General features: G+C 41.7%; 1 protein-coding gene across 2 annotated transcripts in view; it reads left to right on the top strand.

The window, feature by feature from the left end:
- The window catches only part of MTUS2 (microtubule associated scaffold protein 2), a 402,576-nt gene that overhangs the window by 329,147 nt on the left and 57,183 nt on the right, over positions 1-16,246 (top strand). The window lies entirely within an intron of this gene.

Raw genomic sequence — 16,246 nt, forward strand, 5'->3', positions numbered from 1 at the left:
CACACACACACACACTCACTCACTCACTCACTCACCTGGCTCTGGTATCACTGGAAATCACTTGTGTTGTCAGGGATTACAGACCATACAACCATGAGGCACAAACCGTAATGCTGCCAGGATTATATTCAATGCATGTGATGGCTTTGGAGAGCAAACTTGTATGCTTATGATTGCCAGGCAGGTGTTGCCAGCACTGAGCAAGTCCCCTGACCCGTTGTCCCCTCTTCATCTTGGGCTTTGGGCCACATCCAGTAGTGCTCAGTGCTTACATTCAGGGATAACTCTTGTTTAGACTTGCAGAAAAATAAGTGATGCTGGAAGTCAAACCAAGTCAGCTGCAGCTGTATGCCAAGCAAGTGCCCTATCTACATTACTATCTCTTAGGTCCTCTTCATCTGTTTTTAAGGTAAGATGTGCTGCAGGGTTGTAAGATTTTAGTTCATTCTCTTATGCTCAAAGAACTCTGGCTCCCTTTGCTATGATGTAGACTTAACATTAGGGGGACTCACTAGTTTTGGAACACCTACCATCACCTTTCCTGAAGGGGTAGCGTATTTGGACTCAGCACGGGTGGTGAAAAATAAAAGCTATTGGGAATTATTGGAATGTGGCCATGGGGCAATCTACAGTGAGCGCTATGCTAATAATGTGGTTTCCTGATAGGTCTGGGGCCAAGGTCTTATCATCAGTCGGTATAAAAAGAAGGAAAGGAGGAAAGGGTGAGATGGTTGTGAGGGTCTGCTTTCTTGCCCTCTTCTTCAGCAAGGGCACCATGAAAAACATTCTTTACATCTTCCTCGGAGGACCAGAGTAGTTCATCTGTCTTTGCTTGATCATATTCAAGTAATCAGGCCAATGGTTTACTGTTGTGTGTGTGTGTGTGTGTGTGTGTGTGTGTGTGTGTGTGTGTGTTTGGGCGGGGGCAGGGGTTTAAGCAGCCCTGAATCTTAGGGAAACACTCACCTCTGAAGGTTCTGTGTCTTTGCAGGTTCTCAGTTTCCGAAAGGATTTCATCTTTAGCAGGATAAGTCCATGCTCTCTTTATTCAGCGTTTACTGGCACTCAACCTGCACCTCGCGCTAAACTAAGTGACAGGAGACAGTCCCCTCATTACAGGCAGCTGATGTGCTAATGACCTTAGTAGAAACACAGAGCAGATGCCTGTCTAATGGTATCTGGTGAGTCTCAGAACAAGTTAGGAGTCGAGGTTTCTGTGAAAACCTTCACCTCGTTGAGTGGTTGGGAACTAGTTTACCAAAGTTTTTAGATCTTTGATCTCTGCAAAATCTCTAAGAACTTTTTTCCCTTTTTACAGTGATGCCATGTATTTGAGAGGGAGGCAACTACTTCATCATAGTATAGTAAGGACGAATAGGCTCCTAGGATGACACTTAGATTGGTCATAGACAACCCTGCAGTGTCCAAACCCTTCCAACCTTTCTTTAACAAAGTAGTCACGCTGCTGATTGATATTCAGCATATGGTCCACTGTGACCAGCCTTCTCGTCTAATACACATCAAAGAGACAAATGCACTTTGGAGCTTTGCCAGCTGCTTCCCATCTCTGGATTTGATTCCATTCATTATCCAATCTTGTCCACCCTATTAATCCTACTAGTGGAGATCATTTTGAACTTCCCTTATCATGAGAATAGACAACTCATCTGAATATGCTGTAGAAGTTAAGCAGGATACTCCTTGAAATTATCCTAGTCACTGAGTTAAAGAAAAAAAAGAATAATAAAGGTACTTCCAAAACTAACAGTTGGTACATATGCCATTTGTTTCTCTCTGCAATTTTAATATTCTGAATCCTGGCTTTTACATCAAAGGTGTTTCAGAGCGTCTGTGGTCTGTATGCAGATTATTCTAGCCACCAATCACTTTCAGTATCAAGATTTCTGTTCTGTGTTTTTCCTTTCTCACCTCATTAAAATCTCCAGATGAATTGTGCTTGTAATAGGCACACATACTTTCCTTGTGATCCCCTTAGCTCAAACCCAATGCTAGCGCTCTAGCTCATATTTCTGATGCATGGAAAAAGGAGGAGCATGAACAGTAGAACCAAAATAAACAGATGGTTGCCTTGGCAATCGGTGAAGGGCTCTTTCATGATTCCTTTTCATGGTTTTCCTATGAAAGAAATAATTATACAGAGACATAATTTTTATTTTTTATTGAATCACAGTGAAATATATAGTTACAAAGTTGTTCATGATTGAGTTTCAGTTATACAGTGTTCCAACACCCATTTCTTCACCAGTGCACATTTCCTGCCACCAATGTCCCCAGTTTCCCTTCCATCCGCCCCTGCAGCCTGTCTCTATGGCAAGCACTTCTCTCTCTCTCTCTCTCTCTCTCTCTCTCTCTCTCTCTCTCTCTCTCTCTCTCTCTCTCTCTCTCTCTCCCTCTCTCATTTTCTTTTTATTCACTGGTCTGCGATACTGTTCCTGAAAGCGTACCCACATATCACTTTAGCTCCTTTCAGCACTCAGTTTTTGTTAAGACATGGTTTTTATCTTGCCAGCCTCCTACCATGTGGCCCCATCCCTCACAGATTACACATGACTCCCAAACGCCACAATCAGGTGCTGATGCAACCCCTCTTACTGCCCTTCAGGAACTTTCCGTTGGCACCTCCTATTGCTGAGACAGAGAAACGGTGCTGCCAGTATAAGGCTGTGTGAGGTAGAGCAAGGGAACATTATCCTTGGAGGAAGACATATATGAGTCATTCATTACACACAAAGGAGTCTGCCTTTATTCAGAGCGAGCCTACAGAATGACACAGAATCGCAGAGAAAGAGACATCTCCCTCCGCCTAGGAGAGCGAGGCAGAAGTGGGGAGAGCGAGGCACCAGGAGGCGGGAGACAACTGGAGTCCAGCCTGAGTGAGGAATGGGTAAGGATTTCCAAGCTTCAGATGAAGGGGGAAAAATAAACAACAAAATAAAACATTTTGACATTGACTTAGGCACATGGTTTCTGCTGTGTCCATTTAAAGTCATCCAAACCTTTTCTTAGAAACGTATGTTTAAAAAAAAAAACTTCACAAAACACTGAAGTAGCAGTTCTTATCCCAAACTCTGAGCACTTACCATGATTCCACACGTCGGTTTGGATCCCCTTCTACTTTTGCAGATGCTCAGACCCCTTACCCAGGTTATAACATCAACTTACAGGTTTGGATGAATGGCAGATTAAAGGTGCAAGAGCTAAAAGGAAATTACAGTGGCTGAGAGCACATACAGTCCTCCAGATGAGTTCAAGATCCGCTGTCATTTCCTAGCTTATGTACACCTCCTCTGCTGTGCACTTCCAGGGTTCTCATGGCTGCAGAGTGCACTAGGGCTATTTCACTCTGTTTTGTGAAAGTCTGTGACATATCCATGCAAGTCCTAAGTACAGTGCTTGGCATCTGTTAACAATCTGTCTTTATTATTAGTTATTGCTCCAAGACATTATCTTTATAAGATTTTCTCTGAATAGTTATACCAATTGAGTTTCACATTATTTTTCTAAATGCCCCTTCCTTTTACCAGGCAAGAAATCATGCTGGGAATAAAAACTATCTCTAACGTTTAGAAATATCAAGAATCTAAATGAATCTAAGTGTCCCAGATTGCATTGGCCCGTGAGGTCACAACTTCTTTTATTCCAAATTTGATTTGCCGGGTAGCCCCCCACCCTTCTGCCTACCTGATAAAAGCTTCTTCTTTGAGATATTTAAATGTGAGGGGCATTTGTACGAAATACTTCTTTCTTTTCTTTCTTTCTTACTTTTTTTGGTGTGCATATGTGTGTTTGGGCAACACCTGACTCAGTGCTCAGGGAACCATGTGGTGCCATAGATCAAACCTGGGTCCCCAATATGCAAAAAATGCACTCTATCACTTACTTGAACCATCTCCCCATCCCTTGCTAGAAAAATGTTCTTGAAGTACCTAGTACTTGCCTAATCACCATGTCATATAGATCAGTTTATCCCCCTTCAAGTGAGTTTTTAAATAAAATATTGTTTTTTTTATCTTCTAAAGGCACTAAAAGAAGCTATTTCCTTCCCAAAGCCCAATGCTATCTTCTTCAGTGACTCCTTCAAAAACATTTTGTCAGTAAAAGGTTCATTTTGGGGAGCTAATTCCCATTTCCATCTAGAAGGAACCATGGTTCCTGGGGGCTGGTGCCAGAACTACATATGGAAACATCCAGGATGAGTCTACCATTCTGTGAGATAACAATTAAGACAGAATCATTAATTGTATCAAAAGGATGCATTTATGAACAAAATGAGGCTCCCATTGGCCAGAAGTGAAAATAATTGAGTATAAAAATGGAAAATAGGGGGTCAGAGAGATAGTTAAGTGGATAGGGCACTTGCTTTGCATGCAGGTGACCTGGGTTTGATCCTTGGCATTCCATATGGTCCCTAAGCACTGCCAGTAGCGATTCTTGAGTGCAGAACCAGGAGTAACCCCTGAGTATCAGCAGATGTGACACAGAATTTTTTAATTGCTAAATATTTTTAAAAAAACAAGTAGGATAATTAATGTAAGTGGTGAAACCATATTGTATGGATTCATATAAAAACATATTATGGGGTGGGTGCTTGAAAAAAAGCTGGTAAAAGGAAAACACAACCTTAGATAGACCAGTTCATTGGGAACCATTGCAAAACACTGAAGAATTTTTTCTGTAGAGACAGCACATTGTCCTTTTAATCATGATTTCCAGTTTTCCTTTGGGCTTTTGTACTTTGTACTACCTGTTTTGACTGTCTACCTCCCGTGAACATGGTCAGAACCTTGAGACTCTCCCTAGGGGTTTCTGGATCTCTCTGAATCCATCACAAGTAGTGTTTGATGACTTGATGAATGAGCCACACAATTTATAGATAAATCATGACAATATGTGAACATGAAATCCTCTTCTTAGGAAAAGAGGCCTTCCTTTACCAGAGAAGCCCCAGTCTTCAGAGGCTTTTGAATGTAGTGAAAGGGATTAGTAATCAAAACTTAACCTCCGGGTCACTGTCTGGGTCACTCTCTCCCCCCCCACCCAGTTTTCTGGTGATATAATTGACACACACATTGTAAAAGTTTAAGAGTACAGCATAATGATTCAATATATGTATAACCTGAGAAATGATTTTTTTAATAATGGTAACACCAGGACTTGTGTTAAATTTGTTTCACAGTGTTCTGTGTGTGTGTGTTTGTGTGTGTGTGTGTTTGAGAGAGAGAGAGAGAGAGAGAGAGAGAGAGAGAGATGAGATTGTTTGAGGCCTACTCTCAGCAACTTTTTAATAAGCAATAGTGTATGGTTAACTGTAGCCAACAGGCAGTGCTTGGTGACATCCTCCAAGACTGGTTTATCTCCTAAAATTGGTACCTTTGAGTCCCCTTCCCCCATTTCCCTCACCCCCACCCTTGGGCTCTGTTACAGTGAACCAGTTGTCTGAGGCCCACATGAAAAATAAATTCTTAGGACAGCATTTGCCCTCTCACACCTGCTCAAACTTTTTTCACAATGTCACAGTTCTGGCAGTGAGGCACAATCCTTAAGAATTGCCAATGTGATTGATTCTGTTTTAAGAAAAGTGGTACTAAAAAGGAAAGATTTAAACACTTACCTTGATCTTTAAAGTATATTGTAAATAATGGAAATGAGCCTAAGTGATGCCCCAAGGTAACTCTTAATAGAAATGACAGCTAATAAATGCAAAAGGATGATCAAGACAGAGCGAGCATCAAGTTGTGATTTCCAATGAAATAACTGATCCAGAGAATAATCATTAAAACGGACAAAATAATTACATGAAAGACTGATGAGGAGCTGTGTCCTGAAGGGTCTGAGGTGATCAGGCTGGGCCAGGATAACTTCACTAAAAATAGAGCACCCAGACAGGGTTTGCTTCCTGATGGCATGAAATATGATGCCCGCAACATCCACTCCCAGCTATTGTTGCCCAAATAAATAGAACGTGAATTTCACCCAGTCTGAGAGCTAAATTTCACTTCCCAGGATGTAGGCACAAGTGAAATGGCATTAAAAGGAAACAGAGGCAGATTCAGAATGTAGGACATTCTCCAAACTAGCTGACCCAGTTTCTGAACAAGTCAGTGGCTTGGGGGAGAAAGGGAGGGAAGAGGCTGGCTGTGTTAGATGACTGAGCTTCACTGGGGTCCTGAGTCAAGAGTGTCAGTTGTAAGTGTAGTTTTCATGAACTAGATGTTAAACGCAATGGAAGTACTATCAGTTTAGTTTGGTGTTTCAGTGGTGTGTGGTTGAGTTGAAAAATTTATAATTTTTATTTTACCTTTTGTGGAGGGCCACACCCGGTGATTCTCAGGGGTACTCCTGGCTCTACCCCCAGGTATTGCTCCTGGCAGTTCTCGGGGGGATAATATGGGATACCCGGATTGGCTGCATGTAAGACAAATGCCCTACCATTTGTATTTGGTGACATCCTCAAATGTACTATCACTCTCACCTCTAGATTCATAATTTTTAGGGAGGCATATATGTAAGTGGGGTTTTGCTTTAAAAGACCTTAACAAAGAAGAGTGAACAAAATGACAAAATCTTGTTATTGCTGAATCTGAATGATGGACAAGTGGAAATTTTTTTTTAAGAATAGATGAAGTGGGCCAAAATCTTGATGACTTTTGAAATTTGAAATGAGTGTGTGAGACCCTTTGTGTTGATCTGTTTTTGAGTATGTTTAGTCTTTTCAGATATAAAAATAAAGATAAATATGGTACAACTCTTGAAGAGGCATGCTTCTCAAAATCTGGCCATTTGCTCTGAGATCTCAGTATTGTCGAGGGCTGGGGCCACCCACAGCCCCATGCCCTTTCAGGCATGAGACAAGAAGCCGACTCCCTTCTTTCTTTGTGTCCCCTCCCTCCCTCATCTCCCGACACTTGGCAGCTGCACCAGGACTGTTGCACATTACCCAGGAACACTCTGTAATGCTCCAGTACTGTGCTCCCATTTAGAAGTCTCTGTTTCCTAAGCCACAGAAGAGAGCTCTGCCCAGAAAAATCCTTCCATTATCAGGGAAAATTTTGCTTCTTGGGGCTTCCCTAGTCCTGCTGGCTCCTCCAATGACAGGACCTTAACTTGTTTTGCCTTGAGTAGATTCCCGTGGTGCCAAGCCTCTTTATCCAGGGAATGAAAGCTCCCGCTGGTATAATGATGGAATCTACACAACTTAAACTATAACACTTCAAGGCCAGAGAGATAGAGCAGTGGGCAGGGCGGTTGTCTTGCATGCGGCTGACCTGGGTTCGATCCCCAGTATCCCATGTATCCCATATGGTCCCCGAGCACTGCCAGGAGTGATTTCTGAGTGCAGAACCTGGAGTAACCCCTCAGTATCATCGTGTGTAGCCCAAAAACAAAACAAAAAAAAGAATAACAAAATATAACACTTTAAGCTATCTAAGTGTACAGTTCAGTCACATTACGTAGACTGAGGGTTCTGTGCAACTAATCTCTAGAATTCTTTTTATCACTTAAAAACTGAAACTCTGTACCCACCAAGCAATGCACTGTGCCCATATTCCCATCCCTGGCAACCACCAGGGACTCTTCTTTTTGTCTATATGAATTTGGCCACTGTTACCTAATATGTAAGTGGAGCCTTTACATTTTTTGTCTTTATATTTCTAGTTTAGTTACAGGGCAAAATGTCCTCAGGGCTCATCCATATTGATGAACCCTGAGCAAGGGTCAGAATTTCCTTACATTTCCATATTGTTTATTAAATATTTCATTATATGGATCGCCTCCACATAGTTTATCCATCCATTTGCGATAAACACAGATGCTTCCACCTTTTGACTATTGTGAATAGTTTCTGCAAGCATGGAAGCATGGAAGTATCAATGCAAGAATAAACTATAAGAATGTTTCTGCAACAGAGAACCATTTTTATCCCAAGCTTTCAAAGTCTCCGGAAAAAATCTGCCCAGGTATAGGCTCAGAGATCTGCAAGCTTGTCTTCCCGAGAAGTTCGCCCAAGATCGCTGGTGAGGGCAAATACATGTTGGCAAGAGGAAATTGTCTCTGTACATGCTGATGTCACATTCCATGCAGTGGTTGCTGTCTTCTTCCTGGGCACTTTGTTTTAAATTAATCAGGATAATGCGTGCTGGCAAGCGGGTGAAAAGTGGAAATTCACTCCCTGGACCCAACTTTCCATTCCCCAAGGGCTAACCACCCTGTTATAAACTTTGTGTATTTTTCTAAAAGTGTTATTCTGGACACATAGAATAGACAATTATATCTAGTTTTACTTTTGTTATACCTTTAATTTCTCACGTAATAGTGTATGCACATTTCATGCACTGGAAAGGAGTTGGGTAACTAGAATATTCCCACCTTCCTGCTGTTACAAATGATGCTGAGTGGAATATCCATATATCCAAATATGTGTGTGCATATGTATATCTTTGCATATTTATATTAAGATAAAAGTATTAATAAAGGAACTTAAGGAAATGGGGGTTTGAATTTTGATAGGAAACCAAATTGTCTTCCTAATGGCTTATGCTAATTAATCTCCCAGCCTTGAAGAAATATTTGACTTACTCTTTCAAATTTAGGGCAAACATTTCAGTCTGTTTTTATTTAACACCAAATGTCATTTGAATAGCCTATGCTAGTTAATCATAATCTACCTGGAAAATCTCAATCAAATAAAAAAATCATAAAATATTAACAACCCTAGCCTGCTTAAAGTTTTAGACAAATTCAGTGGGAGAAAAGACCATTGCATGTTTCTGCAGATTTTAAGATTACTCTTTGGAGACTTGAGGTAATGTAAAGTTTATCTTCTAAATATTTGCGTCTTTTCAAGATGACTTCAGAAGATTTTAAAATGCCACTCTTATCTTTGGGGACGGGTGGGATGTTTTATCTTCCTACCCTGTTTTTTGATTTTTAACTGGTATAAAAACCTAGTCCCCCAAAGCTATTATGCTAATATGCCCTAGGGAAATATATCTGCCTCAGTTTTAATTACCGGAACCTCCTGAGTGGTTCTGTTAGCCTGGGCTAGAGATGTAGCTACCATCTTTCCCGTGTGAAGATGGCATAAAGGCAGGAGGGAAAAAAGGTTCATGACACATAGATCTGACAGTGAGCAGTTGTGGTCCCCTTGGCGGATGGGCTGGTCTAGGAGGAAAGAGCCTTTTGCATCACTGCTCACTGTTTTCACTCCTGGGGAAAAACAGCAAGTGGGGCTGGGAGCAGAGCCCAGAGCAGCCCAGATGGTTCCAGGTCCTCGGCCCAGAGAATCCCAGCGAGCGCAGCCTCTTCTTTTGTGTTTGCAGCGCCGTCCCCAGACGTGTGTGCGTCGCCAGAGGCGCATCTGCGAGCTGGGCGGGCCGGGAGCGGCTGCGGGAGGAGCTGGCGGGCGGTGCTCTCTTGGAGAGGGCACGAATGCTCCTAGTTCAGCCCCTACCGAGCTGCTCCCTCGGAGCATTCCAGGGTCGCAGGGACCCTCCCTCCGCCGGTCCCTCCCTTCTGGGCTCCCGCCCTCCTCCCGCCCCGCAGCAGGATCCCAACGCCGCCCTCCAGGCGCCGCTCCTCCTCCTCCTCCTCCTTCTCCTCCTCGCCTCCCTGGATTCCCGAAGTTATTTAGGGGAAATCAGGTGGCCGAGGGGACCACATGGAAGTTGTGACAGCTCCCAGCGGCGCACCCCTTTCGAGTGAGCCATTACCTACCTCGCCTTAGGAATTACCCGCTGACACATTGAATGAAGGAGGTTCCCTAACCAGCCAGCCTGCCGAGATGGGCCACTGCTGCTGCAAGCCTTATTACTGCCTTCAGTGCCTGGACAAGACGGTACATTGCCTTCCCCTCTCTCTTCTTCCCCCTCCTCCCTGGCAAAGGGCAGAGAGAAAGCCAGCTCGGCCACCTCTGTCTTTCCCTAGCGTGTGCGCGCGCGCGCTTTGTTGCAGAGCTGGGGCAGCCCTTCGTGGTTTCAGCGTGTTCACAGAACCACGGTCTCACAGACAGTTCTCTGCAGTGCCTTACATAATTCTGTATCCCTGCAGACTCGAACGGAACTGTTGCATTTTCCTGACAGAGTGGAGCGGTTCTCAAACATCTTAAAACTAAAGTGCCAAGAAATCCCGGGGAATATTCTCATGCATTTTAATGTACCTGCAATACCTATTCCTAGTGGAGAATTTAGATGAGCTAAGCTTGTTCCTCTTTGCCAGTCGCTACTTTTAAAGTTTACCATGGAATAGAAACAATATCGGTGCATGTGATTAAGAGTCTTAATATTAGAGAATTAGTCCAGCTCTGCTCTCTCTCTCTCTCTCTCTCTCTCTCTCTCTCTCTCTCTCTCTCTCTGTGCTTCTTTGCATCTGTGAATAACATAGAAGTGAGAACTTAATGAGCCAGAGAAATCTTTACAGAAGAAAAGTCACAGCCAGGAAGGGAATTGAGAATAGAGCATGAGCCAGAAATGTATGACAATTCCAAGACAAAGTCTTTCTTTGCTTTTGACATTTGCCTGTGAGTTTGCAGGATTAGGAGATGCTTTTAATTTCACAACTGGAAATATGTTGGCAAAAAACCTGTGTCTGTGATATATTTTATCACATACTTTTGAATTTCTCAAAATGCATGAAATGGGATTTAGCAAGGGGATGAAATTGCCTCCTTCCCTACCCATCAATTATATACATAGCTTGTGATAAAGGTAGGTGACCAGGTGAAGGAAAATATATTGCTTAATATAAAACTCATTACAGGGAGGTCATTTGGGAACATCCTAGTTATCCATTCTTTTTATGAACTTTGACCCGAAGTAGGGTTACCCACCATCTAGGAAAATCTAACTCATATCTTAAAAGTCGCCTACTACTTTTGTCCCAATACAAATAGCTATTTTAATGGGGATTTTTTTAGCCACCATGAAATATTCATTCCCAAGTTTACGTACTTTTAACAAATAGAAATATAAAACATTTACACTCTGTTGTCTGAAAAAATCCAACAGCAAAAACATTATGCCTTACTTTGAAAGAAAAGTGTCCAGGAAAGGTATTGAGGGAAGCTTTGCAGCAATAGTTATAATAAAAGGTAAGTATTAGCTGCATGTACAACAATAGAAGTTATCGTATAAAAGGCCTTTTTTAGAGATAATCTATTTTAAAGAGAATTCACCCTCTTTGTCTCAAATCAAGTTCTTGAAAATCATTATCTCTGTGTCAATCATTGAGTCATAGATTTTAGAAGAATAAATTTCATCTCTTTAGTGTAATGTTGGAGTGACTGCTGAATGTTGTAACCTTGAATTTCAGTGTTAAAGCAGGTTACTTTCTACTAATGAAAACTTTAAAAAAAAAGTTTCACTTCCTTGCTCAACTTCCTCATTGTGTTTACACCTACATTTCTTGACTTTGTGGGCTAAATTTCCAAGTGGAGATTTTAGGATTACGTATTGACCGGTGATAATCTTGGGGATTTAGAATTTCTTTTTCATTTTAGGAGCCATTATTCTATTTAGTTGACTACTTTTCGGGATAACTTCACAGTCTATATTATATGCCAGATCATTGATTTATTGTGTGGTTACCTAAGCCCCCAGTACACTCAGTGTTATGGGACTTCTTTCTAATCTCCAACTCTAGACATCAATACTCCTTTAAATCCCACCTTAAAATCCTTAAGCCTGTTCATCAACTCAACAAGGAAACATTGGTATGATTTGGAAGAGAATTTATAACATTTTTGATAAAGTCATTGCCAATTATTTTAGTCCAGATAAACAAACTTTTTAAAAAAATGAACCATATTTTCAAATAAAAAGAAAACTTTTTGAGAAATAAAATCTTGTAAATAGTTTTGTCATAGTGCCGATAAAGCTGTTCAGAAGAATGGAACCCATTAAAGGTATTTTGTAAGTAATCAGCATCATAGATAGCACCAAAAATTGTAAATCTGAAACTGCTTTTTTAGCATTTCTTTACTAAGGGAAACTGTAGAATCTTGCCTAGAGTATAAAGTGAATAGAAAATATGTTGAATAAGGGTTAGAAAGATAGTACAGTGGGTAAAGCACCTGCCTTGCATGTATCTGACCTGGGTTCGATCCCTGGTATCCCACATGGTCCCCAAGCCCACCAGGAGTCATCGGTCATCAGAACCACGGTCATCAGAGCCAGGAGTAAGCCCTGAGCACTGTGGGTGTGCACCACCCCCTAACCCCCTCCCCGCCAAAAGTGTTTTTTTTAAATGTGCACTATTTTAAACTTTGAAGAAAATTCTTTGACAATTTTTATTACTGGTTTAGTTGGTGCCTGGTTTTTATGGGGAATGTTGAATTCTTAAAAGGCATGGTCTGCCCTATGGAGCCTGCCAGTTATTTTCTGGCTATACTTCCATCTTTTCCAGAGAAACGGAAAATGGGTAGATGACAAAAACATAAAGAATAATTAAACATCAATTCAAGACCTAGAGTGTAATTAACTGAAAGGTATGCAGCACTGACCATACTTATTTCTGGAATTTAGTGCAAGGAGAAATCGGAGCTGGAATCAAAAGTGAAGTTTGTAGTGAAAAGCGACATGTGAATTACATGTAAATAATAGGGTGGAATTTTAACACATAGGGGAGAAGAAGGAATGTAATTCTCAGCAAGAGTGTTTGAGCCAGTTTGATGACAGATGAGAGTGAACACAGCAGGAATTGCTCCTACAGAGGTGTGGGGGAATTTGGAGTAGCTATAATTTGATCTGGGATTCTGAAGATGAATTAATAAGTATGGATTCATCATGGGGTTTGGAGAAGAGAGCAATCTCCGGAAAAACTCTACATATATTTTGAAAGGAAAGGTACAACCCAGAAAGACTTTGGGATGCCAGATGGATCCCAGAGCCAGTTCTCATGGACTCTGTGGCCTTTGATCAAACCACAAAGATATATATATATATATATATATATATATATATATATATATACCTTCCTGAGTTGATGGATCTTAGGAACATTGAAGTGGGGGAAGGGAGAAGGGGGTAGCAGAGGGATGCATACCTAGCGGTGCTCAGAGCTGACTCCTAACTTGGTATTCAGGCATCACTCCTGGCTTTGTGCTCAGGGATCATGCCTGGCTGTGCCATACAGGGCCGGAGAGATAGTACAATACAGCAGGTAGGACATTTGCTTTGCATGAGGCGAACCTTTCTTTTTAGGGCAGAAAAACTTAGCTTCTTTACAACTGTCCATGAAAGTGACTTAGTTCAGTAATTTTGGCACTTCGTACCCACAGTATCTGGTGTGTCATGCCCTGAAACCCTCTAACCTGATTCAAGAATGCCACAGTTATTTGTTTAGTGACTCCCTCTTATCCCTTTGATCTCTTGATCTAGATCAACTCTGCATGCCTTGCTTTGCTGATTTAGGCACTGACCCATCCCTGTAGGCATTCTGTGCCTTAGCATTTGTGTGTTGATTATATTCTCAGATGTTAATCTTGTTTGTTCTTTTCTCTCCTCTTGGGTGGGATGGAGGTTGGGAGATGGCATTTCACTGTTTTATCCAGGTAGTGTAAAGTAAAGTAAAAGTAAAGGCCCTCCCGTTGATCGTCGATTTGCTCGAGCGGGCCCAGTAACGTCTCCATTGGAGACTTTGTTGTTACTGTGTCTGGCATATCGAATACTCTCGGTAGTTTGCCGGGCTCTCCGAGAGGGGCGGAGGAATCGAACTCGGGTCGGCCATGTTGGCCGCTTGTAAGGCGAACGCCCTACCCGCTGTGCTATCGCTCCAGCCAGGTAGTGTAGTTAATAGAATAATAATACATTTGGGAAGGGGGTTAGAGAAAGAGAGAATTGTACAAAATCTTCTTAAAGAAAAAAAAAACTTCTTGTGACATTCATAAATATTTCTTTTTTAAAAGTAGGTTACTGACTAATTTCCCTTTTTGTGCTGAGTTCAGAATTTCTCAGCTTTACTTCATTGGATTCATATTCTTTTCCTTAGGCTCAATAATTCTCTGTTCTTTATCATTAATCACTAGTAACCCAGGTATGGGATGTCTGTCCCTTATCACCTGGAGCTTCTTGGGTACGCTAGATGCCTTTGTGACCAGTGACTCTTGCCAGTATGCTCAGGGGCAAAGGTTAGATACATGCTTTAAGGGTAGTCACTCTGGTTCTTTTTAAAAAAGAGATGACTTTGCTCATTTTTCACACAAGTCGACTTTGACATGTATTTAAGATTATGAAATGTGAATGATACTTTGCCCTTGACCAGACTATATAAATTGTCATTGCAGAGTTGAAAAGCAGATAGAAAAATACAGAACATAGTGGCTTCTGTTAATTATGTGTGAGAGAAAATAATACTTATTGATTAGGTCAAAACCTCACATCGGTACTGCCTTCAAGCCACAATAACTGAAATGAAAAACAGAAGGTCAGTTAACCTCCCAAAGGAATTTTCCACGAAGCTATGTTATAAATCAGGCCAATCCTCACAATCTTACTGTTGGAAATGAATGCAGCAGTCACTAAAGGTGGTATGAAACCAGAACTGAAGACTTACATGTTCTACTGATATCATCTTGTGGCTGGTCATTATGAAATATAAAAGGAAATGTTTCCTTGTCAAGACAAAGTTCTACCATATTGAATTAAACCCTATCCTGACCTCATAGTTCTCTGAGGTCAATCAAGAGAATTTAAGGAACAGAGGTGGGATGAAAATTTCTTTGGAATGTTGTGTGTGTGTCACTATGAATTTCAAATATTCACAATAAAAAGTACTTAGATTCTATAAACTTCTTACTCCATCCCCTGTTGTGTTTCTTCTGTAAGCAGGATTTGGGATTTGAGGGGAGGGGAAGTAGTCCAGTTCACATGGTGGGATTTTCCTAATCTGCACTGATTTCAGGGCAGGCTGCAACACTAGGAAAGATTAGTTGGAAGTCTTGGGACTAAATATATGTTTTAAATTTTTCATATCTTTCTCATCTTTAAAAATAAGTTTGTCCCAAACACCACCGAAGTGACTCTGGGGTTGCCCTGAGCCCTGCTTAGAAGGGTCTTCACACACACACACACACACACACACACACACACACACACACACACAAAATGTGGGTAAGAGAGAATCTCAGCAAATCTGATGAATGATGATGTTAAGTCATTTGTATGATGTCACGATGATAATTGATGTCAGTCGGTGGTGACTGATGTCAGGCCAGTGGTAGAAATTTGACAGTAAAAGGAGGGCCCATCTGATCCTGAGGACAAAGTTCCCAGAAGTGGCTGCAGATGATGAGCTCGTCTTTGACTAGGCTTTGTCGAGGAAATTCTCCTGTCACTTCTTCATTCACCCAAACGGCCCCTGCCCCAATAAACTAAGTTCATTGTTCTATAATTGCTTTTTAAAATACCAAATACTAGGAGATATTTTTGATCTCTGAAGGCAGAAATATTCCATCTGTCATATCTGCCTGGCACCTAGTAGGCCAGCAGTAAAGATGTCTGTTTTGCATAAAGTTTCTAATTCTGGCTGAGATAAAATCACATCAGATTTACCCAAACTTTGGTTTTAATAAAAAAGCAGATTATTCTTTTGCTTCCTCACTCTCAAGAGAAAGCTTGAATGGCGGATGCCCACTCATAGAATTGCTTGGTGATGCCAACCAGGAGAGGCATTTTCACTTCCCAGTTTACAAGGGCACCCACATAACTCCCACTGAGCCTTGGGCACCTTTGTTAAAAAGAGTATGTGGTAGGCTTGCTTGGTACTTGGCCATACATCCACTTGGTTCGAAGTTCATAGAGTGATTAGCAGGTTTCACACTCTAGCAGACTTCAGGAAAGACGCAAAGCAGCATTCCCTGAGAGGTCGTGAGTGCCTCACCTTGGAAGGATGTGGGCTTCCCTGCCACTGACCTGTAGCCCAGCACTGTGATTAGGCCTACAGGAGCTGGGTCCTGGCCAAACTCCCTGTGGATTCCACTCAGGAATGTGGTATACCACACTCAGGAGACTGGCGAACTTGGAGTGAAACTGAGGGACACAACTATGTTGAGGAGACTGAAGAGATGTGGCAACTGTGTTGGGCTGGAGTGAATGCTTGCCACGTGTCCATTTCCGGTTAGGCCTGTTGTAGAGTAAAGAATCATTTGAGAGGAATAGCCTTCGTTGTTCAACTGAGAGGTTTCTGGATTATCTCATCACCATGGTTTGGCTGGTTACTAGTGAGTTCTATT

Source organism: Sorex fumeus, unplaced genomic scaffold (assembly GCF_029834395.1).
Source record: "Sorex fumeus unplaced genomic scaffold, SorFum_2.1 ptg000008l, whole genome shotgun sequence".
In the NCBI taxonomy this organism is placed as follows: Eukaryota; Metazoa; Chordata; class Mammalia; order Eulipotyphla; family Soricidae; genus Sorex; species Sorex fumeus.